Source organism: Typopeltis vanoorti, chromosome 6, assembly GCF_054136105.1.
Source record: "Typopeltis vanoorti isolate ZY-2024b chromosome 6, IOZ_Tvanoo_1.0, whole genome shotgun sequence".
NCBI lineage: Eukaryota > Metazoa > Arthropoda > Arachnida > Uropygi > Thelyphonidae > Typopeltis > Typopeltis vanoorti.
This window is the reverse complement of record NC_143554.1, coordinates 13809307-13834720: the sequence shown is the minus strand read 5'-3', so window position 1 is coordinate 13834720 and position 25414 is coordinate 13809307. Positions and strand designations below refer to the sequence as shown.

The window sequence follows — 25414 nt, the reverse complement described above, 5'->3', positions numbered from 1 at the left end:
AAAAATACATATGTATACAATATTTGGTTAATATATAATTTATTATCAAGAACAGCCTTTGCAATGTTTTCGATTTCCACGTTATCAGAGAACGTTACCATGGAGACGACAAGGTTTCATATTCTTTCTACCGTGACGTCATGAATTACTCAATAGGAAAACTCGTGCTATTCTGGTATGTGTCTTTGACTCTTCGAATAGTTGTTAAAACGTTAAAGTCTAACTAAACAGAACTTGAAACTTAAAATAAAATTGAAATCATGAGAAACTAGTTAACGAAGTGATCACAAAACACCTCACATTTAGCTTCACATTTCTGCCACTAGAGGTCTCGTAATTCTAGCAGGAAATAATGTGATTTTTAACAACAAAATGATTGAACCGACAGTCTCTCATTGGTAAAAATGGAAGTTTTAGGAATGAGAGGACAGGTCTTGAGCTGGATATGTCCGCGATGCAAATCTTGTCAGCGCTTTCCGACAGGTGAATGGCACAGCAGTTACATCATAGACAATACTGCACCACCACCATCAATTAGTTGGAATACTATGTTGGAGGAAAAAGTTGATGGCAAGGATTCAAGGAGTGTGTGCAGCAGCCAACACGATAATACGAACCTCACATAATTACGTATTTAACCCTTTGCTGTCACTATCTTGGCTCACCCAACATACTTGGCACATCCCGAAATGTCAAAGCAAATTGTGTTAGTGGGCTTGCATGTTTCAAATCATGATTTTTTATCCCGTAAAACATGAAGAAAACTTCAGCAAGCCAATGCGCGTACAGAAAATAGGATTCTCTTTCAAAAATATGGTGAAAATTTTGTTATTTTTATACTGCACTATTTTTTTTTTTTTTTTTACTTAGCTGACAAGTACATTTTGAAAATGATTTCTGAATCTCCTTTATATAGTTTGAAGGAACTACATCCCCCCCTTTGAATTAACATACTCACAATATATGTATTCTGTATACATTATCCAGACCGAGTTTCTGGACTGACAAAAAAAAAAAAAAAAAAAACAGAAATGCATAAAAAAACTAAAAAATTGAATGAATGGACAGTTAACATCATCCTTAAAAAGGATGATGATCATGTCGTTGCTTCTCGCGATTTGAAAAAAAAAAAAATAAATAAATAACAAACGATGGTATAAGTAAAAGAGATTGAAATTCAGGTTATAAGGTTGTTGTTTTTTTTAATTGATGTTATGAGATTCCTCACGCTATAACCAGCTGTTGAGAGTGCGAAGCTCCACGGTAGTCACAGGAAACTCTAGTATTTGCAATAAAATATAAATAAAACGCAGATAAGGAGATGAGGAGACCCTGATACGTCTCCTATGAAGTCCCGTATCGCTAAAGGCTACCAGAGAAACACCTGTTGGCATATCTTCGAGGATGAGAAGTAAACAGAAAGTTATCTGTTGCTTCACTCTTTCCCACACATCGCGATCCCTTCCGACTTGGCACGTGATTCCATCCGTTAAGAGAACACATTCCTGCATGGAAATTCCGGTTCCTGTTTATACCCGCATCACTTTCATCTCCTGTATGACCCGGTGATAAAAGACGGAACAGGGGTGCGGAGAAGGACACCTTTGGCGCAACTTCTCTTGGCAAGAGTGGGGCGATGACGCCATTTTAAATAAACAAAGTGACGAAATTTTGTTTTCTGTATTGTGCCATAATGAAAACAGGAAGTGACGCAATGTGTCATGCGCATACCGTATATGAAAGCGAAAACATCAAAGAAATTAAAAAAAAAAATTCTCTTTAATTTTTTACTGAATCATCCATACGTTTATTTCATCTTCGCAATGCTCGTCACTAGCTAACAGCAACCTCATCCTTCGATGTAGCTGTGCAACTTATCCTATACACCAGATGGCGCTGTCATTCGTCACTCCTTCAGTTAATGCTCGTTTTAGGCAACACTTGGATCAACAGCGAGGCGTTGTGTTGCAATTCTCCTTCCGTAGCGCTGGAGACAGAGTTCGGGGGTGGGGGGGGAGGAAGAAAGGGGACTGCAGAAAACCACTGACGCACGAAGCGTGGGAAACAGCCGTTGCCTAAGCGAGCTGACGTGACCGATCCCAAGCGCATGTTCATTTTTGCGTCCATGGCTGTAATCGTCGACGCTGGGGCATCTTTCGGCCGCACACGTGCCGTCGTAGTGGGTCAGCGGTTGGCGCACATTCCTCAACAGTATATGGGGGAGGGGGGAGAAACGTCCGTGACAAGAACTGCACTCGACGTTGGTGGCGAGACACGTACCTAACCACCCCACGACCTAAAGATTTCCCACGCTTTTTTTTTTTTTTTCTGGAGATGGCGTTTCCTCCTCTGTCCCACCATCTTCTAAGGGGTCGCCGTGCACACGAAGAACCCTTGAACCACACATCGGGTTTCTTCTCATCGCAACGATGAGAAGAAACCCCCCCCCCCCCTCAATGCCAGCAGCAAAGACCCTGAAAGACTCTCCTTCGGATAACGATGTCCCAGTGCACCCTCGGGTATTTTTTTTTTTTTTCTGTTAATAGTTTCAGGTATCCGAATCTAACCCTTCCGTAGGAACGTGTTTGTTCCAATTACCAACACCTGCTGGTACAGGAAGTTCATTTGTACAGCTTAAAGAAGTTCATTTGTACAGCTTAAAAAATCATGTCGACCCTTTTTTGCGGCGTTTTTTAGGGTGTCAGAAACAGTGTCAAGACAGTTTTTTTCGTGTCTGCACAACCTCGAAGTGCTTGGGTAATTAGAGTTGAAAGCATCGTGAAGAGAAGGATGAAAAAGATCGACAAAAAATGGAGGGGAGAAGCGCCTAAAGCCTCCCTCAGAAATATTAGGGACCATTACAGATCTTCCAAGCAGTAATGGGGCTGAATTGGAGCAAGGGCAACATCTGACCTTTTCTCCTCTGTGGAACAATGCGAGAACATTAACAGTTTTTTTTTTTAAATATTTTTTTTAATGTGCTTGCTAATGTCATTAAAGTTGTGGATTAATGTTCAAGCCACGTGCATTGGTCACCCGAACTGTTCTATTGGCATTCAACAGTGTCACTGAAGCCAAATCCAACCACCTTGAAATTACCGGTGGAATTTTAGCTGAAGATCAAACTCAAGTGTAAAATGTCTGAGGAATTTCTGGGGAACCCATTGACAAAAATTTGTTTTTATTACATAAAAAAGTGTGTTTTTTTTTCTTTCTTCTCTGATGTAAAAAAACAGTTTTTTAAAGTCAGAAAAAATTCACTTCGGAACGCTCAAGGGATGCCAGACTATGCGGAAGAGATTCTGTACATGAATACAATTATATAATTAAAAAAAATAAAACACTTAAGACGAGTTATAAGTTCAAAAGAAAAAAATTTAGCTTAAAAAAAAGTACAATATTTACTGAGTATCATTCACGATATTTATGCAGATTAGCTTATGTAATACTGATTTTTTCGGCTAGATTTTTTTTAAAAGGGAATTTAGTATTTTCTTTGTCATTAGATTACATGAGGCAAATGTAAAAACTCTTCTCCGTTGTATTCAAAAGCAAATATTTTGAATACAACTTTTAATATCTCTGTATAGTCCGAGTTAATCCAAAGAAAAAACCTGGGTTCGAATGCCGTCTATGACAAGAACAATCTTTATACGGGCTTCTCAAGTAAAAAATGAACATGTCTCAAACGGAGGTGGCAAGACTTTTTCTCCTAGAACTCCAATGGTGGTTTTCTCGCAAAACAGACAATGTTTTGCGAGAAGAACACTCGTCGGTCAGAAGAACACACGCAATTAATAAACGTAAGAAACGAAATTATCTTCTCCCTGAAATGTGAAAATATCTGATTTCAATATGTTGTCTGCAAGCTGGATAAGCTGCTAGCATTATTAGTATTCTAAATATTAGGTTACTATAAAGTCTATAAATTATTTTTGGTGCTGTTGATATTTCCGTCAATAAAAAAAATATTAGAGCAACCACTTAGGTGAAGTGAAGCCAAAGAATTCTCCATCCATCAGATGAAAATCAGTAGTGAGTTCCACCTTTATCATGTGCTAGACAGGCTGTTTTTAACTCCGAAGCCAATGACGTAATATACGTTGAACTACTGTCCCACCACAGATGCGAGACCCTTCGACACTTCTGCACATGGCAGAAGAAGGCGAATTCATTCTAATAATAAGGTAATCAATTATGAGTGTTTATTATTATACGTCGGAAAATTGGCTTTTCTTTTATAAAAATTCCAGTTTTTAAAGTGGTCACTATTTTGCTTGTAAATTTTACGTATAAAGCACGTGATTTCGCGTGTTGGTGACGAATTCGTATATCGTCTTATTCCTTTCTCCCCTTCAACATGAATTGACTCTTCTTGGCACTGTGCCAACCAGGGTTCTCGCATCTGTGGTCAGACAGTACCTGACTAGTATATTTGTCGTTTCCACAATAGGAAAATATTCTCATACAACAACACGCTCAAAAGCGCACAGGCCATCGGCGCAACTTGTTTCACAAACACTACTATGGGGGGGGGGGGGGTTAAGCATACCCAGTTTTGACCTGAGAACCTGGTTGATGCATAAATCTGCAAAAAAATGCAATTATCCGAAACTTTATAGGAGTCAAGAATATGGGTAGTCACGACAAATCGCTAGTTATGTCAAAGGGTCATCTGACATCATAATTATTCTAACACGAGGTGTTCGTGATTTATACCTGTCCAGGTTTAACATACATAATCCAGGATGAGTCTGATGACTCCTTGGAGGTTCTCAATAATAATGATAATTAGTTTAATTTCCAAAAAAATTTGTTGGTTGCTTCTACTACAACTGGAATATACACTGTAGTGATTAAGTTATAGTGGTAAAACCTGAGTTTGAACCTTTTGCGAGACCAGAGGAATTTACACACGAGCTTATCAACTGAATTCGCTTTTTTTTTTTTTTTTTTTTTGTTCAGTTATATTTAATTTACTTCTATAACACGTTACTGCACGCATATTGAGATTCAATTGTAAGCATGCGCCCTAACTGTATGTTATTCCTAGTATTGTTTGAATTACTGTACTGAGGATGTCCCAAGATATTTACGTATTAAAACTTATCACTATGGTTAGTACGTGTGTTTTTTTAGTGATGAATTCACCACAGGTTTCACTGTATAAAAACGTCATATGTTAGCAGTTTGATTTTTTGCTTATATTGGGGCGCTGAGTTTGTAGTCAACGATGCATCCTTTGATTTAACAAGGGTATTTGCTTAGCCAGCGGGGGAAGAAGCAAAAGAGCATTTTTGACGTGCTCTAATATTTTATCTTAGCTCATTTTTATCACTTTATTCATTTAATCGTCAAATAGCACACTTAAAGTCATCATTTACACGTTAAAGCAAAAAATTCGTATATATACACACAACACCACGTACACAAATGACGCATGCGCTTAATAGTCACATCTTTGTATCGATGCTAACAGAACTTTATAATGAGGATTGGTGCGATTAGTTCATTTTTGCATAGACCAGCTTAATACAAACAAGTTTTGCTCTTCTGTTAGTAAGGGAGCTTCCGTAGGCATCTACGATGATCTCTGGTTACAAAAACTTGGGTTCGCATCCCGTCTAGAACGTGAAGAACCTTATAAGATTTTATCTTCACCATGACGGTGAGTTAGTCGGTCTCAGACGGAGGTGGTGGAACTTTTCCTCCCGAAACCATAGTTTTCGTTTTTCCATCCCACAATACACGCAGACCAGTCAACAGAATACACGCAATTTATCCATAACGCACTGGCTTCATAGCATTAGCTGCTTCGGCTGCAATACAACCATCTGTTAAAGCACTCCTCTTCAAATTGCTAATTGTAGTCGTTTGAATGCGTAGTCTCCGGGCTTCCATGTTTGTGATAGAACTTACTAAGGTGAGCAATCTGCTAGTGTTTATTTTAGGTAACTCCAACTCCTCGTCTCCCTTAATCCCCCATAATTCTATCTCTGTTTATAATAAGACTGCCAAATGTAGTCATCCCGGAAATATCCCCTCTCTCTCTCTCTCTCTCTCTCTCTCTCTCTCTCTCTCTGTTGTGTGTGTGTGTGTGTGTGTGTGTGTTTTGCATTTCCCTCCCAATAGTAACCCTATCAAGGAGGTAATTTATTCCTACGTGTGTGTGTGTGTGTGTGTGTGTGCATCCCCCCAACAGACATACGCCTCTGTCTATAACAGCTTCCTAATGTAGGTGCCCTGCAAAAGTTTAACTGATGTCGTCTCCATACCTCCACCCCCAGCTTCTGTCCATAGCCACAAAGCTTTGACCTTGAAGTCGGTAATAGGCATGCGAAATACCACACACACACACACACACACACACACACACACACACACACACACACACACACACACACACACACACACACACACACAGAGGACGTTAGCATATAGATTGATTTACTAACAGACATTAACATGGAGACGATGGGTGGTGCTTTACATTGAAGATATTGCTTTATTTAATTTAATATTAGGCGTATGTTAATATTAGCTAATTGAAGATGAATAGCAACTAAACCTGTGTACACATCAGATAAACGTAATGAAACCAGTTATTAAAATAGATTCATGTGGATGTATTAAAATATTTTAATATTAATCATTATCACAATTTTTTTTTTCATTTTATTTTATTTTTTTCATATCGCTTTTACACACGAGAGGTCGCTAGGCATATAGCAAATAAATGTCTGGGCTTTAACTGGGAATAGTTTTGTCATTTTTTTTTGTCAAAAGTACATTGCCCCCCCCCCCCCGTTCATATTGGAGGAGCACTGCAGGTCAACGGACCACCATAAAATGATATTCACTTGTTTACTTTAACTTTGTTTAAACAGCTTGCCAATGATTGAATAACATTCGCTTTCAACATTTTTTTTTAATAAAAATAATCTCGACCTAAATTTCTGCGGGCATTTAAATGTTAATATTTCGTCGTCTGGTCCCGAATTCGAATGTCCAAAAGAGGCGCTGTTAAAAGACATTCCCAGCGCGTAGGTGAGGTGATGGCGTCACGCCAAGGGATTACTCGAAAGAACAAAGCAAAGGAAGCCATTTAGATCTAGTTGCGAATTACACGTGCTTAATGTTGCAGAATACAGACCACCCACGGCACTCAAAGACAAGCTGGTGTAAGGAATTGCCAATTGTCGTTATTAGATATCACTAGGAGAAAGAAAAAAAAATGACTGTTCACGAGAAGACGCAAACTGTACATTCCCTTCCCTATTGTGAATAGCAGCTACGATTTCTCATCAGTTCCGCTAGAGGGCGATGCGATGCTACTGTGAGTAAGACTTCAAGGACATCATTTCTAAGCAAAGTTCTGCTGTACAATATCTTTGCCAATAAATGAAAATGATTTGCTGACGTAAATGCGCGCCTTTAGTTATTTTCTTGTTGTCATGGTTTCTCCCTCGTGTTTTTGTGTCTCGTGATATCTCTCTCGTACATAAAACAGAAAAAATCAGACGAGCATTGGCTAACGTGGACTGGTCTATATAAGTTCAGACAAAACTGAAACACACAAGTCATGTGACACTTCGAAATCTTGCTAAAGAAAAATTACTGATGAACACGTCAATCGAGATGACGAACATTAAATTAATCATATTAAATAACAACGATCTAGCTATTCGGAGCAATGCCGGGAGGGATGTTTGGTTCCCATCTTTTACTGCACATTTCTATTCAGATTTCTTTGACTAGCGAACGCGAATGACAGCCATTGAAATTATTATGAAAACCTGTCTGGCGAGACTAATATTTAAATGAGCGTCTGTACCATTCAAGGCTGCTTGTGTGTGCAACAAAAAGATTGCCCTTTTCGTCTCATCGTACACACTTTGGCTGTCATCCTAACATCCCTCATCGAAACGACTTCCACGTAGCAGGATGGACACCCGAGGTGACGTCAGCGAAAAGAAAAATTCAAGCCAGGAAGAGTGATTAATAGTTAGAAAATGATGTCTATTGAGAGTAGAATATAATTAATATATGACCGAACCAGCGTTAAAATACTTGAAAAAACTGCGTGTGTGTGTGTGTGCTCGGTTATTCGAAACAATTAAATTTTGGGGAATATCTGATCTAAATTAGCAGTCTCCAAAACATTATACACTTCTACAATGCTTAATCCTACTTTTTTCCGGTTAAAAATTAAAAAAAAAATTAAAAATGTAGCTTGCCTATTAAATCGACTGGCATATTTTTGTCTACTCACAAGACTAGCAAATACTACTTGTTACTGGGCATGCGCCAGTGTTGAGCAAACGATTGAGAATGTAATATTGCTAGTAGCGAACTCTTTAATTTTTTTTCTTTTATCAATATACGTTTTTTATTAGTTGTGCTTTTATATGATAATAAAATGTTTAAATAGTGCAGTCTTTCAGTAATGAACTTGCATTAACATAGCCCAATGCGGGGAAAAAAAACTTACTTATATAAGTGTTTACAATGCGTATGAGTATTTAATAGATACATTTACAGCAAACGATACAAAAAAGGCATGTGACAGTGAGAAATTAATGGCTGGCAAAAAAAAAAAAAAAAAAAAGGAAACTTAAAGCACGCTTGAAAAGACCACAACCAAGCGCTACTTAAAACCATTATGCCTTTGGAAAAAACCGCGCAAAAAATGAATTTGTGATAAATGACTGTACTTGAAGTACCTTACAGTCGCCATCTTTATTAAAAGCCAACGCAATCGGCTCGCGTGTTTCTTGCTGGTGGGGGTTAGCGCATAAAACACCGCGTCTAAAATAGCGGATGCAGTAGCGACGTCTTTATAAAAAAAATTCAACACTTTAAAAAAAATGAAAAAAAAAATACAAGGAAATAAAAACGAAATATTCTGAAAAGAAAAAAAAAACATCCTACTCAGATTTTAATACTAACAAAGCTAATTTTTATGCTTTTTTTTTTTGGCCTGTGTTGTTACTATTTGAAGTTGGTTCCATAAATTTTAATAATACAAGTGTCCCCGTTTAAGCGCTTCCAGCCAACGCTATTCCTTGTAAAGCGAGGAAAAAATATTCGTTTCGTAATCATTTAAATTATGGGCTCAATACAAGTTACTTCCCCACGATCTTTTGGCAAATCGGAAACGCGGTATTTTGGAAAGGAAAAAAAACTGAATCCGAAGAATAAGACCGGTTCCCTTAGCCTTCCTTAAAAGTGTAATGATTCTTTTGGATTCCTGCTTTACATACTAAACGTATTTTAAGTTATAATAAGATGGGTAAGTCACATCAAAAACAAAATCACCTAAGTAGCACAGCCGTGGAGAAATTTCGATATTTGTCATGGGGTGGTAAGACCTAGGTTCGAACCTCGTCTAGGATGCTAAGAACCTTTATCAGGGCGTTTCATCTGAAGGTAGCTGATTATTTATGACAGTGGAAGGATATTACTTCGCACAAAACATGCAAACTATCTTGGGAATCCAAGCAGTTGACAATCTCACAGCCTTAGCTAACCGAGTCCATCTCGTGTGTCAAAATTATCTATCATTTGATATTTGAATTTCACAAAGCACCGTGCAGAAAGAGATGGGATAACGTATACATGAAATGAATCGGGGTTTTTTTGGGGATACTTTTTTTCTGTCGTAGGCGTACTCTCTTTGAATAATACGTGCACTGTATCTTCGTCATCAACAACTGCAGTTCAGGCCCTAGTAGGAACCACACACACAATCTCTTCGGTCACATGACAGTAGCAACCTTCGTGTCGGTGTGTGAACAGGTTATGCTAGCCAACAGCCACCGCCACCACCACCTCTGCAACATCCGTACTAACACGGTAGCGGCGTTGGTGGATTTCTCACTAACTCGTAGCGAAAGCGGGATGGGGTGGGGCCGAAGATGGAAGATTCGACATGTAGGTCACGCTGCTATCTATGATCCTAAGACGCCAGACCGCCTTCACAGAAGAGTGAGGGGGGGGGGGGTCAGATTAAGAACAGAACAAGGCCTTAATTGGCTATACGTAGTCCGGTCGGTTCTGCTAAGCACATACAAGAAATGAAGGTAAGCTCGCCATGCTTCCTTTTAAGTGAGGCGGAGGTCAGAGGGTATTAGTATGACGGCACACTAACACTGAGCAAGCTGTGTGTAGCTGCCATTATAAATATTAAAACATGGATGACTGTTTTCCCGCACGCCTTCATGTATGTACAATAAGAAATGCAAGGAACAGAAAAAAAAACATTTTAAAGATTTTTTTTTTTTATGAACCTAACTGGTGACGGGGGTTGCTATCCTGACAATATACTTAGTACTGTTTGCAAATTAAGGATTTAATAATCAGAAACTTGCACCAGTCAAAAAACAATTTTTATGTTATTACATCCAAACTTCAGTAAGTCGAGAGGAGTCACATCGGGCGAGAAAACCATCTCACCTGGAATACCAAGAGATCTTAATCATCGCGAATATCCATAAAACTCAGTGAAGATACCAAACAACCATTTTTACGTATGACGGCGCACTAACACTGAATAAAAACTGAGAATCGTGAAGAAATTGTCTCGCTGAAGAACAGCCATATTTGAATCCTTGGCAACTGTTGTCAAGGGCAACAGTTTTGTCTGCGCTCTGAGTGTGAAGGATCATTCTTGCAGTGTGTGTGTGTGTGTGTGTGTGTGTGTGGAAAGGAGGATGAGATTATTCGAATTTATTCGAATTTGACGAAGACTCTGCTCGGCTGCTTTGAGGTGAAACTTTATCTACACTAGGAGCAAAAAGTAAGACGCACTACAGACAGTATTTTTTATTTTTTTTTTTAAATTTTCTCTCGCGTAATTCATATTAGCCATGAGAATTGTTGATTAGTGATGTGCCTGTTCTACTAATTTGTAGCTTATACAGAAAGCTAATTTATTTAATAACTAAAACAGAGAATAGAGCCGAAGTATTCTTATGAGTTATACACACAACGATTTAAATGATTGTTTTCTAATAAAATATTTCTTTTAGAGCGAGGCGATCACCTTGTACCATTAAAATTCCTGTTGTTTTATTCTTCCGTGTTTTCTTATATAAAATTATGCAATCCTATCAATTAGCTATACGGAAGACAAACAGCGCGATGCATACGTGACTGGCAACACTCCAAAAGTCGATGAAGGTGGAAATAACAGCCAAGTGCGTCTAAAATTCACCACAAACTATGGTCAGGTATAAATAAAAGCCATTGCGGGACTGATCGCCCAAATAAATCCTGTTTTTATCACTTAAAAACTGCAGCAAATATTAATTGAGAGTTGTGCTGCTAACAGGACTTTTAAAAAAGAATGCCTGCAAAACTTCTAAGACGAGGCGTTTAAGAAAAGCGATTGCTTCTAATGAGGGGTGATTATACCCACCATCTTCAGTGGGAACTAATGATACCCGTACTTAGTAAATTGCCGCTTTTTCTCCCAAATAAGATTCCCTTAATGCAGGTTTCCCATTCGCTGCAGGGGCAACTGATCGCTTTCTGGCATAATAGCCGTGTATTATGGTCTGTAGCCGCTAGACGTGACTGAGGGTCGTGTCTCCATAACCCCCAGGTGTGGGTCAAGGTGTGGCCACGATTCCCTTACCCGATCCTTAGACCGGTGGCAAATGCACGTGTGCTCATTGAAAAGAAGCTGGTAGGCTGTAAAATGGCGGCTTAATTATTGTTGTTAGGCGATGGTCAGCGAGTTTATGGCCTTCGTTCCCAAGGTTGACGATGGCTTTGTAAACGGGCACGAAAAAGGTCAAAAGGTTATGTCCAATCGTAGCTTCCTCTTGTTACGCTGCATTCACCCGAAGATAGCGAAGTCATCCTTGGCATGTTTTCTTTCTGTGTCAGCAGTGGCCACCGAGATCGCTGTTGACTTAACCTGCGTCAAGTGTCGTGACCAGGTAGCTAAATGCTCATCTGTTTACACTTGGTGGTGTTTATCCCTCTGCTTAGCTGTTACCCGGGACTCATCCGAACATCTGGGGTCGGCAAGGATGGCAGGAATTGATGGGAAACACTGCTTTCCTAGTAGCATAGCTGAAGTACAACTTTTGTTAAGGAGATAACTTTTATTTAATTTATTCTCTTGAAATGTGTGACTTACCACCGACAGTATTCAGAATTAATGATGCCAGCCGAGTTCCTTAGACCCCTAAATTGGGATTCTCCCTTAGATAGGATCAGCCTTTTCGTGAGTGGCAGTTTATTTTGATTAAAATTTTGATTCAAAGCCTACATCCCACCATGTTTCGAATAGATTCCACTGCCGCATTTGCTAGCAAACCTGCTCTGTAGTTTTAAGTAACTGCAGCTGTGGTTTCGAAATTGAAAGCAGAAATCACGTAGATTCCCTCTGACGTATTGACAAGAAGAAAAATTCTTTGAATCTAAACCCAAAAAGAGGTTTAGATTAAAAGCTAACTTGACGCTACGCTCTCTCTAAAGAACCTTCAAAAGATATATTTCAAAACGTCCGATTTGAGTTTTGTTTATTTTTTCGTTTCCTTGAAAAGACAACCATTAGGAATATTGCCAGCTGATCCTCGATCTAAACATCAAGAAAAATATAGTAAAAATAATGGCGAACATTTTGTCATGATGTTTATTTATTTTTCGACTTCCAGATAATTACTCAAGGTGATCTGCCGGAAATACGACGCAGTACAAGTTTTGCATTTTGATTCTTTTCGTGAGGCAATAGTGCTTGTGAATGGATGCGAACAACAAAATGTGTACAGGAAGCAACATAAGCCCTGTTAGGTAGCTGCATATCTAAACTGCCAAAAAACAAATGCTAGCAAAGGGAGGAGAAGGGGGATGCACGGCCAAAAGGCGCCACCATGTTTGATCCTCAGCCAAGACTTCTGATACGATCATACTTTACGAAGGTGCTTGTTTACTGTTTACTTGTTTTAACATGTCCCCTTAATGTCATATTTCAACTGGTCGAAACAACATTTGCACTAAACCGGAAGCGATGTATATGATGGATACACAACGCCACATCCGTCTCAAACAAAAAAGAACGTGAGCAAGGAACATATTTTCAGTGCTACCTTTACTCAATCCTTTCAACTTCTGTTGTTTAAGCGATTCCGTTTCTTACTCGGTTAACCCAAGAATCAAATATCGTTTTAAGTGGGTCGCCTCGTCCTTCGGTTTCCATGCCTTGTAATTTTCGTCGCTGAACACGCAAAGTGTTGTTTCCCATTGAGTGCTTTTGTGTTCGGATCGCATTAGAACAGCGCAGCCATCAGAAAAGAGCGTGTCAGCACGCACACAGGGCAACGAGGGCAAAGTATAATCTACATATTTTATGTAATGACATTATTCAGCATTTCCAGATCCTCGTTATAACGAGAACAATACACGAAAAGTTTAAACATTTGCACGTGTCTTGGTGCAAATGTTCTCTTCCCCCCTTCTTGCCACGATCCCTAAAAACAGCTGCTCAAGACGTTGTGCCCTAAGGTGTAGGGTGACAGCGGGAACGTCTTACAAACACGTGTCGTAATCCACATATAGAGAAAAGTAACTATGGAGAGAAACAAAGATAGACAGATAGCGATAGAAAGAGAGAGAGAGAGAGAGAGAGTTATCTGGCACTTCTAAGACAACCAAGATAAAAGCGCTACACAAACTTACCGTATATTTTCTTCTTCTGTCCTCTCTCTTCACCTCGAAATGGCCTCTAAGGGCGAGTCTGCAACACCCTCTTCCCCAGACTGTGGCCTCATTCTGTAACAAGCACCAGTCAATAGTCGGAACTGCCCTATAACATCGGACCTTTCATGAAGCTCGCGGTATTTCAACAGATGATCCTAAGTGCAAGTCTGTATAATTAGCACTGGCTTATTCCCTTAGAAATCCATTTTGTGGGAGCTCTTTAAATCAATTTTTTCTTCACGATGTGAATCTCAAGACATTCAACTCACTCCAAATGCCCGAGAATTTGAAGAATGTAAATTTGCAAGTCATAATGATGTTTTTGTTCTTTCATTAAAAACAACCAAATTTTATTATGATTATTAATACTCCTTTCTGTAGTATAACCTCATGAGCAGACAGACCGATCATGGTGCTGCTTTTGCATTCATGGTTGTTTGTAATTTCTCCTCGAGGAGTTATCTGGCCGTGCACAGGCAAAGTAAATAATTATCTTAGTAACAAATTACAGACAACCATCATTAGTCGATGTCAAATACCTTATGAACTATTCAAGAAGAACAAACAAAAGGAGGACAAAATCAGATGACAATATTCCTCTCGAAGGAACTTTGGCCTTAAGTGCTTAATAATGATCATGGATTTCACAGAAATTTCTTCACGTGTCAAGCAAGATTGTAAACAATTCAGCAGTTAGATACCCAAGAAACACATGATGGTCGTTGACAGCTGTTCAAACCTACAACAAAAAAAGTTTAGAAAATATTAATACAATACTGTATTCATATTTCACAGAGTAGATTTTAATATTAGTTTAGAACATAGGTCCCCAAAGTGGGCGCTGAAGTCTTCTAGGGGGGGGGTATAGTGGGATCAGAAGCATTTGGGGGGCGTTCAGGCGGTCTAGGGGTCGGTGGCTCTTTATAGAAGAAATTAATAATATACATTTAAAAATTAATTATTTTCGTGATTTTGCGATTAGATAATCATTTAAAATTTAAAGATCGCATTTTAATTCATCTTATGCCCGCCTTACACGATCAATTTTTTTATCAATTTTCTATTTCAATTATTTAATCATTTGAAAATTTACCATGTCAGATAGAAATAGATGTCAATGAGAAAATAGAGCATGTATATATGTGTGTATAATAGGTTATGTTTACAGTTAGCAAATATATTCGTAACATTTCATTTCAAAATATACATAAAATATATAAAACCACTTTTCTAATTGATTTGTACAAAAATAAACCCAATTTTATATAATTTATTACGAGTAAAAATAATAATGGCAAGAAAGAAATAAAATCGTAAATTTTAGTTAGTCTAGTTAGTACTAACTTATATTGCTAATTAGAGAGAAAAAATAAAGCAAATATTATTCGAAACTTATATGCTGTTTTCTGTGGTTATGTTTTGTAGGTTTGTTGTTTATATCTTGTGTAATTATTTTATTTATTAATTATTATTTATAATTATTCGGACAATGTCGTGGTCGGACGAACAAAATGCGCTTGCGTGCAAAATAAAAAAAAATGAACGTGTCGTACAGGATATTTTAACTTCTATTTTTTATCTACTTAAAAAAGTTATTCATTTTTTGCTATTGTAAAAATTGATGGTGCCATACAGGCTTTAGTCTATCCACGCAGCAGACGAGTCTTAACTAGTAGTATGTCGGTCAACTATTAAGTAGGTAATTAACTCAATTCAGTGTTTTGACAGGAATATGGGTGCTTGCAGTGACTTGTTCAAAGCACGAGTACGATGGTATCGCAAACAAGTCAATGCATGCAAGTCGATTCGGGCTAGATTTCAAATCTATAAATACCAGTGGTTTAGGAATAAGTTTGATTATTTTTTGTGTGCTTTGCCAACAATCATCAGTCGAAAGTGTGATAGATAAGTGGAGTCATACAAAGTGTAAATTAAATATTTTATTGTGAATATTTTTGCAAATTTTATTCATTATTGTCTGTAATGTAATACCAGTACAGTATTGTGTATTTGAAATAGGGTTTTCTTCAGTCTCCTACGAACCAATTATTACCCATGCGCTTGATTTGCCAAAAAGTGTTTTCAAATGAAGCCTTCTAGGCTACAAGAGCATTTGACTAAAATGCATGCTGACAAAAAAGATAAAGATTTGTCCTATTTTCAAGTACTAGAAGAAAAATATTTTAAACGTCTAACTATATCAAAACTTTTTACGTCGTCCACTAAACAAGATAACGACCGATTACAAGCTTCTTATAATATTTCATTATTAATCGAAAATGGGAAAACCACACACAATTGGTGGGGAAGTAATCTTGCCGGCAGTAAAAGAAGTAATAAACACTGTGCTTCATAAGCCAGCGTCAGATATCATCAGGAAAATTCCTTTGAGCAATAATTCAGTGCAAAGAAGAATCGACGAAATGGCTGAAGACGTTGAAAAATCATTATTTGAAGCCATGCCAATTTTCCATTCAACTCGATGAATCAACTGTCCCAAATAATGAACCACACTCTTATCATACGCACGATTCATAAATGAAGAGGAAGTTTGTCAAGGATTATTTGCTAAAAACTTGGAAGCGGATACAAAGGAAGAATCTATGTTTACTATCATGAATAAGTTTTTTTCAAGAGAAAGACATTCCTACTGGTAATATTCTGTCCTGTTACTGATGCTCTGATACACTGTCTGGTGCTCCAGCAATGACAGAGTGCCACAAGGGTTTCATAGCGCATTTGAAACAAGCAGTACCAAATGTACTCGCTATACATTGTGTTCTTTGGTTGCGAAAAATTTAAGTGAACGCCTGCACACGTCGCTCCATTACGCTATTAAAGTAGTCAACAAGATTAGAAGCAATTCATTGAGTGACAGATTGTTTAGCCAACTTTGTACTGAAAACGATGAAGATTTCAATCGTTTGCTGCTTCACACAGAAGTTCGCTGGCTTTCAAAATGTAGTTGTAGATCGACTACAACTACAAGGTGATGTAGTTGTAGATTCAATACATTTAATTGTATTGAATTAAAACAAAAAACGTTAGTGCCGCTTTTGTAGGGAAACGTCTTCTGTTCAATCGGAATATGGGCCGAGGGGAACATAGCCACTTTTCAAATTTATCAGCAGTGTCTCTCAAAAAGGAAGATTTACTTACATGCTGCCAACACTTGCGATTCAAGGATATTCTAAACATGAACATACCAAATTGGGTTCTAGATCCTTTCTCACATGTAAGCACAGCAGGATCATCAAATTTAGAAGTGGAACTCATAGAACTCGCAACAAATGAAGAACTAAAAGTAAAATTCAAAACTGAATACCAAGAGTTCTGGCTTCAAAAATCAATACCTAAACTGTACCCTGGATTACGGGAAATAGTGCAGAAATTTTCAATTGCATTTCCATCTTATTTGGCTGAGCGTGGGTTCAGTGCTGTAGTGAATTTACTATCTAAGAAAAGGAACCGATTGCATATAACTGAGCGTGGCGATTTTCGACTAGAGTTGAACTCGATATTAACAAACTTTTAAAAATGCACCAGGCTCATCCTTCACATTAATTTGTTATTTTTGCTTTGTATTTTTACTTCATAAGTTAGGAATAAACAATTAATGTAGCAGTAATGTATCATTAGTTGTTATTTACGTCAAAAATATCAAACGGCTTGAACGCGGAAAACTGTTATAATAAGGGCGTTACAAAATTTATGTTTTGCAAAGTGGGCGATGTCCCGAAAAAGTTGGGAACCTATGGTTTAGAAGGAAAGTTTGTAAATTTCAAATAAAAATAAGTACCGGGGGTTGATGGACCGACTAACATAGTTCTGAACAAAAATATCCGAAATAAACCTTGTCGTGCTCAGAAGAATATTAAAGCAAGACACGAAGCAGGTATATTGGGAATGCGCGTGTGTCCAGTCTTTTGTCTGTTTCGTGATAGAGGACAATTGGGGATTCCAGGAGGTGGGGGTGAAGTCGGGTATCTCCACTAAAATAAGCTAACTCGCCTTCACTCCTATAAATATTCTTTTTTGCCCTAGAGATTAATGGAACTCAGGGTTTCCATCCGAAATGCACTGCCATTGTTTGGAATGCCTTATGGATGCTAGTAGAGACTGGATTTGTACAGGAGAGTTCAATCTCCCCAGTTTACAATAACAGTGAATGGGGAACTGAACAAAATCGACATCAGAGTGAATGGAAATGTGGAGAATGTTGTTGTGCCGGTCAAAATTTCCACTTTCTACTTTGCACCTTTCTCTGGTATCTTTTAACTTGACGGTTTACACAAGATCTCCATCTACCAAGTGCTTCTTTCCAAATTATATGAAGACGGAAAAATTCAATCAAACACTTCAATCTCTATAATGCTGACTGATTTCAGTATGTGTGTGTGTGTGTGTGTAGCTCTTGCTAATCACCACCTGACCGACAGAAGTCAGGGTGAGAGTTCAAGTCAATGTTCTTACATAACACATGTCTATGGTAGATGGATGTTACTTTCAGATTCACGGCTAAAGGTAAGCGACCTCACAAGAAATATCCCCGAGAGTGGCTGAACTATTTATTAGCGCCGTAGATAAGTTTGTGATAACTTGTGTAATGGGATAATTTTGTGTTTCTCGAGGCGGACTGGAGATGCCATCTGCTGCCGGAACAAGGAAGCTGTCGGCCAAGTCAGAGTGCTGATAGCAGATAAGATCGGTGTGTGGTGTTGAAATGACAGGCCAAGGTGAGAAGATGAGGATGGAAGTAATAAACGTCCTCTGGGGGCGACCCCTTGTGGCGATGACCATCGCAGTCAGTAATGCATTTCGACCCGAGTCACCAGCTCGACTCTCCGCTACAACGGACGACCCACTTTCGGAATTTAGGGTAGGGCAGTGCTCCGTTGGCGAAAACGAACACGTGACCGACCGCCGCCTGCTCGAGAAGACAGCTTCGTTTATAAGGGTGTGGCGATACAATTGGCAGCACCGAGGGGGGGGGGGATAATAAGCGTCCGTGGGGGACGATTAGGAGACCCCTCTGCGAGGAGGAAGATCGATAAATTGGTGCGAGAGGTTAAAAATTGTCTTCTGCGGTGGGCGGTGTCGAAATCGCCGAGCCATGGGAGATGAGAAATATCTCCGCTGCCGAAAAACACCCTAACAGCGTTCATTTGAGGACTATCGCGTTCATTTATCACCCCAGATTCATCGGGGGGAATGTTTTTGATTCATCACAAAGTCCCTCTGTGCCCACCCGCTGCCCTGCGTCCCTCTTCTAAGGGGAGCTGGCGAATCCCTAGAAGGGCCATAGAGCGTGCAACACGACTCCACCCAGCACTTGTACGCTGACAAGAAAGTACCTCATGGCGTGCGACGCCCCTTCTTCTCCTCCACTATCTCCTCCTTATCTCCGCAGCTATCAGAAAGAGTCCGTTTCCAAGGAAACAGCAGGAAGAGAGATCGCCTCTGACTGCGCAGTCCAATTTTAATACCAACGTGCTAATTATCGGCTACCAGGTTGGCTGCATTTCGCAACTGCTAATGACGAGAATCAGTTATGGACTCACTGACACCGGACAGGGGGGGGGGGATGCATCGTTGGTGAGGTCTGCCACTCAGGGGCCTTAATTACAAGGATTACGGTGGCATCGCCCCAACACGAGCCTCCCAGAAATGAAAGTTCTGATGTCTTTCCATTTGTCTTTTATTAAAGAGGTGAACAGGAGAGTGACAAAGCCGTGCCAGAAGGTCATTAACTTGCTCATCATTTCCAAGTTTTGCAATAACCCACCAAAAAGCTTTTTCCTCATCGCACAAACAACCTCCTGTCTGTAAAATGTACCTTAGAAAACTCGATTAAGGTACAAGAATGCATATTTCTTTGCGAAATATTTGCATACTTAAAGCTCAATGGAAGGAAAGATAAAAGAATAAATCTTGTGTCATCTCCCTCGGTTTCATCTTCAGCTGCTTAAACGACCACCGAGCAACTGTTAGCGAAAAGAGCACTCAGGAGTGGAGAAGCAAATAATCACTTCTGGCCAACTTGTCTCGTATTAACTTCAAAAGCTCTTAGTTAAAGTTGTAGGATTTCTCCATGACTGAAACAGCAAAATAGAAATATTTTGTCACCATCCAAATGCGTAGTTTTGGATCCAAAGCGATGAGTTTTTATGAGAATAGGTTTATTATTATTATTATTATTTCTTGTAATACTAAGATTGAAGTGTTCGTAACGCTTTCAACTGCTTGAGACTGTTTCGGATATGCTGGTAGTAAATAAACAAATGCGATGAAATAAAGAAAGCATCCATTAATACATCATATCAATGTATAATGTTAATGGAATGGTGAAGATCTAAAAATACAAATCGGCAATCGATTATAATTGCTATGTTGGCATCGTACACTAGTCTTCTAAATACAGTCATGGGCCAGGCATATATAAAGTGGATGGGAATGTATACAAGCATAAATAACTTAAGTATCGAAGAAAAGGCTAGCATTTTTCTGCTAGTTTGATAATCAATGCAGTTCCCAATTGTTAAAACCTTCAAGACCAATGTCCTGAACTCCAATCTCCTGGGTACTTTAATGGGGCAAGGGTAACCTTGTGGACTACAATGCCACAAAAACTGAGTCCTATTTTGTAAGAAAAGATCTGGCATTCTTTCCCCTAACTTCCATCAATACCCAGATATTCAAACACGATCAGTTTTAACTTCTTGGACTCCCTTACACATCCTACCTTTCTTAGCATAAACACATTTCAACCGCAGCTTCTGCAGACGCGAAAAACTTTGGGTGTATTTTTTCGCACGAGACACTACATCACGCCTCCTAACTTTATACAAATTCCAAATCTGTCCAAACATGGAATATTTCTTACATATTCGCACCAAAATCCCCTCTAAGGTTGCTCGATGCTATTCAGAAGATCGCAATCCGGTTAATTCATGATTCTTCTCTCACAAATCCAGTTCAATCTCCCTCTCTCTGTCTCATACACGTTCAGTTTCTGCCTTGAGCATGTTCTACAGACTTTCATGAACAGAACTCTGGCGAATTAGCCACTTTGATTCTTCCACTTTCTTCCAAAATCATAAGAAAAAGAGTTGCTGCTAACCAACAGCATTGAGTCTAGCGTGATACTCGTGGAACGAACTTCACTGCCTTTTCTTTCATTCCATCTATTGCTATTCTTTGGAACCTTGCCCCACTATTTTCCTCGAAGAATATAGCCTTCAGCTACTCAAAAAGTGGACAGATTCCTCCTCCTCTTCCTCAACACAGGCACTGAGACACAAGTGTCTTTAGAGTGTGAGTCAGATTTGAAAAAAAAAACAAAAAAAACAGTAATGGATGCTTGTTTGATATTAAGAGAAAGGATAACAATGGTAGACTAAATGGGTTTCTATTAAAAATTAAAATAAAAAGTGTCAATGGTCAGATGTATTCTCTGTTCTATTAAATAGTCCGAGGACTACTTTCTTACCACTGAATTTTCTGAATTTCTAAATATTTCCCTCTCACCATTTCGGTTCTGCATTTGCTTCGATAAAGTGATTCATATGAAGCGTGTTTGTCTGTCTCGATCCTGCAAGCTGATAATTACATGCATGCATTGTTGTCTCGTCTATTTACGTGCATGTCCGAACTCATGTTCGTCTTTTAACTCTTTCAAGTCCAGTCGACGAGTAATAAGCCAATTTTACGGAGGAAAATGCACTGTTATTAAAAAATAAAATAAAAGAAAAAGGAAAGCAAAACCACTTCAGCTTCTTCGGGCTACTTACAACGTCTCAAGTCTTGAATTATTTATTTCTTGCGTATGTTTTTATTTATATCCTATAATGCTTAAAAACAAAAGAAAAGTAGATCATTTGAGTCAAAATTTCCTTGACGTGGTAGGGAATGCTATAAAAAGGTGATTTCAACTTAAGGACTGAAAATTCTAAATTAGAATTTTGGTGTTAGCATCCTCAGTCTTCGCATTATGGATGAAGTGGTATCTTACCTTTTCATTGACTGATTATATTTTCCTACAAGTGCTTTTGGGTGATGCAGTTTTTCACTAATATTAAAAACGAACAGGACAAGGGTCTGGCATTCTCGGATAGCACATCATTCAAAATCCAAGCTTTTCATCTACCTGCCAATACGCACATGTACCTTCTATGAAACACGTCTTCGATATACATGAGTACATCGAACCACGTGCGACCACACATTAGTATGTTTCATTTGAAAGCAGGTGTCCTAACGTATTTCGCTGATGAACTATGACTTTAAACTCCAAGTTCTTCCGACGAACAGAACGTAGACGGAATGCAGGAAGACATCGAGAAGATACAATGTGGTAAGATAGAGTATTTGGATTGGAAGCGGTGATTTTTTGATATTAATAATTATCTTTATTAAAAAAGGTTATGAAAAAGATGAAACTTTTGTAAAAATAACTCCTTCTGTTGATTCAGTGTAACCCATCACTTTCTCATATTTATATTGAGGGATCGGAGTCAGAATAAAACACTCAATGGAAGCCATTACTGGACCCTTGGATCTTGCTAACGACATTCTTAAAATCACGTGATAACTTTGGCAGCAATCCCTCGCGAGGAAATGTTTAGATTAGCAAAACCCAAGGAAGTCTATTTCAATTGTCTGCCATATAAATATGCATGAATTCATGTGGCAGACTAGATTCGCATTTCATTTTGAAGGGGTTAAAAGGAAATCCAGCACATAAACTAGACTTTCTTCCTTTAGTTCATATTTATTCCGGTGAACACCGAGATCCCGCGGTCATTGAATGCAACCACTATAAATAGCCACCCATGCCAGTACTTGCTCATTACAGGCATTTGAGTCTGTCCAACGGTTTTCGCGTGTTCAAATGGAACTGCAGGACATGCGCATTTCCATTGTAACCCGACTTATTAGTGGAGAAGCAATTAAGACAGCTGTTGACGACCGAATTTAAACTTAAGAAGTTCCGTAGCTTCACACGTGAGGTTAACGAGTACCATGCTGATGACCGTGTCATTCTTTTATCCCTTCCTGTTCCGGCGCCGTAGGAAAGACATTTCGTCGTAGCATCCTACCGACTCGTGATCTCAAAAGAAGCCACAGGAGGGAGGACAGGGTCATAAAAATGGCGGGAAGACAACATCCGGTAGCCATTGTGGATTAAAGTTAATAGCAAGCCAGTATTCAGTGTGACCCCACGGGCAGTGCGTAGCCCTACTGATGCACGCCAGATAATAGCTTCCTGTGTTCCCACTCATCTCACAGATTGGTGAAGTTATTTGGCCGACATGAACATTAAATGCATGCTGGGAAAAGCGCCAACCGACATGCTGCATGCGTGTGTTCGGACAATGAGAAGGACCACCTCGCAGGTCATATGACAACATCGGTATAATAATCCACAATCCATAAAAAAGTGTGTGTGTGTGTATATATACGAGGGGAGGCTGGAAAGTTGATAAACGCCTAGAACAACAATAATATTGACGTAACTGATACAACCACAAGAAAGAACATACGAGAATAGAAGAACGTAAGTTACCTTCATAACTCTGCTGCTGTGTTCTTTCTTCCAGTTATATCATTTGCTTCAATATCATTTTTGTTCTAGGCGTTTATTAGAACTTTCCAGACCCCTCCCCCCCCCTCGCGTATGTGTGTGTGTATAATAACGCGTTGGTACACCTCTCCCTGCAGTCACGGCTCGCAAATGCCATGGAACAGATTCCACAACGTGTCAAACATCCTCCATGCGTAACTCGATCCATGTCCGCTGCAGCAATTCCGTCAGTTCACGCTCATTCTGTGGAGGCGGAGGAGCAGCAGTTCTCACATCCCTTCTAGCATATTCCACACATGTTCAATTGGGCTACAGTCAGGGACTTTTTTTTTTTTTTTGAAGGAGGCAAGCCAATGTGGCGATGTTGCGTTCCTCGAACCACTTAGTAATTGTGCGAGCCCTATGACAAGGTATATTTTCCTGTTGAAAGATGGCACTGTGGTCTGGATAGACCTCCTGCAGATATGGATGGAATGGTCGGATAACAGGTCCCTGTAGCGTTCACCATTCAGTATTTGTGGGATAATAACCAACGGATCTAGGGCGTGCCAGGAAAAAGCTCCTCCAGACCATAACATACCTCCACCAGCGTGTTGAACCACAACTGCGTAACCAGGGGATAGGGCTTCATCATGTTTATGCCAAATGAGAACCCAGCCATCAGCATGGTGCAGCAAGAAACGGGATTCATCACTCCAGACAATCTTCTTCCATTTATTTTAAGGTACATTAACGTTCCTTGTTCATATGAGGCGTTGTTTGCAATGCCTGGCCGGATAGATGCTATTTCTATCATGGGTAGCACCCCCTGTTGGATTCCGGAAAGCAAGATACGGCGCATGGTGGAAATGAGTCGAACTGTCCCGCTGTTGTACTTGTGGGTGAGCTGTGCGACTGTTGCACGTCGTTGCTGAGATACCAGTCGTGACACCCAACGGTCACCTTTAGGATCAACCACGCGTGGATGACCAATGTGGCCCTTCTGCTGGATGTCTATTCATGGTTAATCCAGCTCTGGTATACCGTTGATACAGTAGTACAGGTGCAACCAACAAGTGCGGCTGTTTCCGAAATGCTGGCAACTGCCCGCCGGGCCCCAATTATCTGCCCACAGTCAAATTGGCTTACGTCGCCACTTTTCCGGATTAGTAGCATACGCTTATATATATATATATATATTCCAAAACAGGAAAACCCCACAGTTGGCTGACAGAGGAAGTAGCCCGTGGCCTAAGTCACCACCGCGATAAGAAATAACCACAACTTATTTATTTTTCTCTGTTTTTATCGGAAACCATTTTGAGAGAGCTTCAGTAGTTCTTTAAAATAGGAATTTCACACTGGCGATTGCAAGTTTGTTAAATGCATCCTGTGGCGTTCAGTTTCATCAACTTTCTTGAATGTTTGAAACTGACTATGTAAGGACATGATCATGATGTTGATAATCCTAGAAGAGCCTTCTCTCTTCGAGGAGTCAAGTCATGCACAAGCGACTGTTAATATAGAAGGTAAGAGTTCCATCTCCGTTATTTTCTTGTCGCTCAAGGATCCTTGAAATCATTGGGTAAGAGACACGAGAAAGCTTTATTGATTCGGTGCATCTTCTCATTCTGATACACTGCAAGTGGACAAACCGAACGCTGTCTAAGATTACTGCATGTTAATCAAAAGAGGCCAATCCGGCTACTTAATGATCTCCCTCACTGATCCACTCCAATTCCCCCTCATACACGTTCAGTTTCCGCCTTATGCCTGTTCTACAGATAGTCACCTGGACAGCGCTCTGGTGAATTGGCAACTATTATTCTTCGAGAAATCAGAACAAGAGCTGCTAATAACTCCCCAGTTACAGCCCAGCGTGATATTCCAATACGAACTTCTCTGCTTCCTGTTGTCCATCTGCTTCTGTTCTATGGAATAGCCTCACCCATTTTGCCTTCTCCAAAAGATAACCTTCAGCTGCCCCAAAAAAAGTGAACAGATTCTTCGTTTCTTCTTAAGGCTATAGTTCTTTGGTTGGTTGTAATATGTGTGTGTAGAAAGGGAGGAGAAGATATTGGTTCCAACACGCAGCCATCAGTTCGTCTTCTAGGCACTTTCCAATTAAAGATTCTGAGTATA

General features: G+C 39.4%; 1 protein-coding gene across 1 annotated transcript in view; it reads right to left on the bottom strand.

Moving 5' to 3' along the window:
• Positions 1-25414, bottom strand: part of LOC150105302 (transcription factor HES-1-like) — a 138760-nt gene that overhangs the window by 6000 nt on the left and 107346 nt on the right. Inside the window, exon 2 of the mRNA XM_090394679.1 lies at positions 13690-14449. The gene's annotated coding sequence lies outside the window, so the exon portion shown is untranslated. The remainder of the gene's footprint in view (positions 1-13689; positions 14450-25414) is intronic.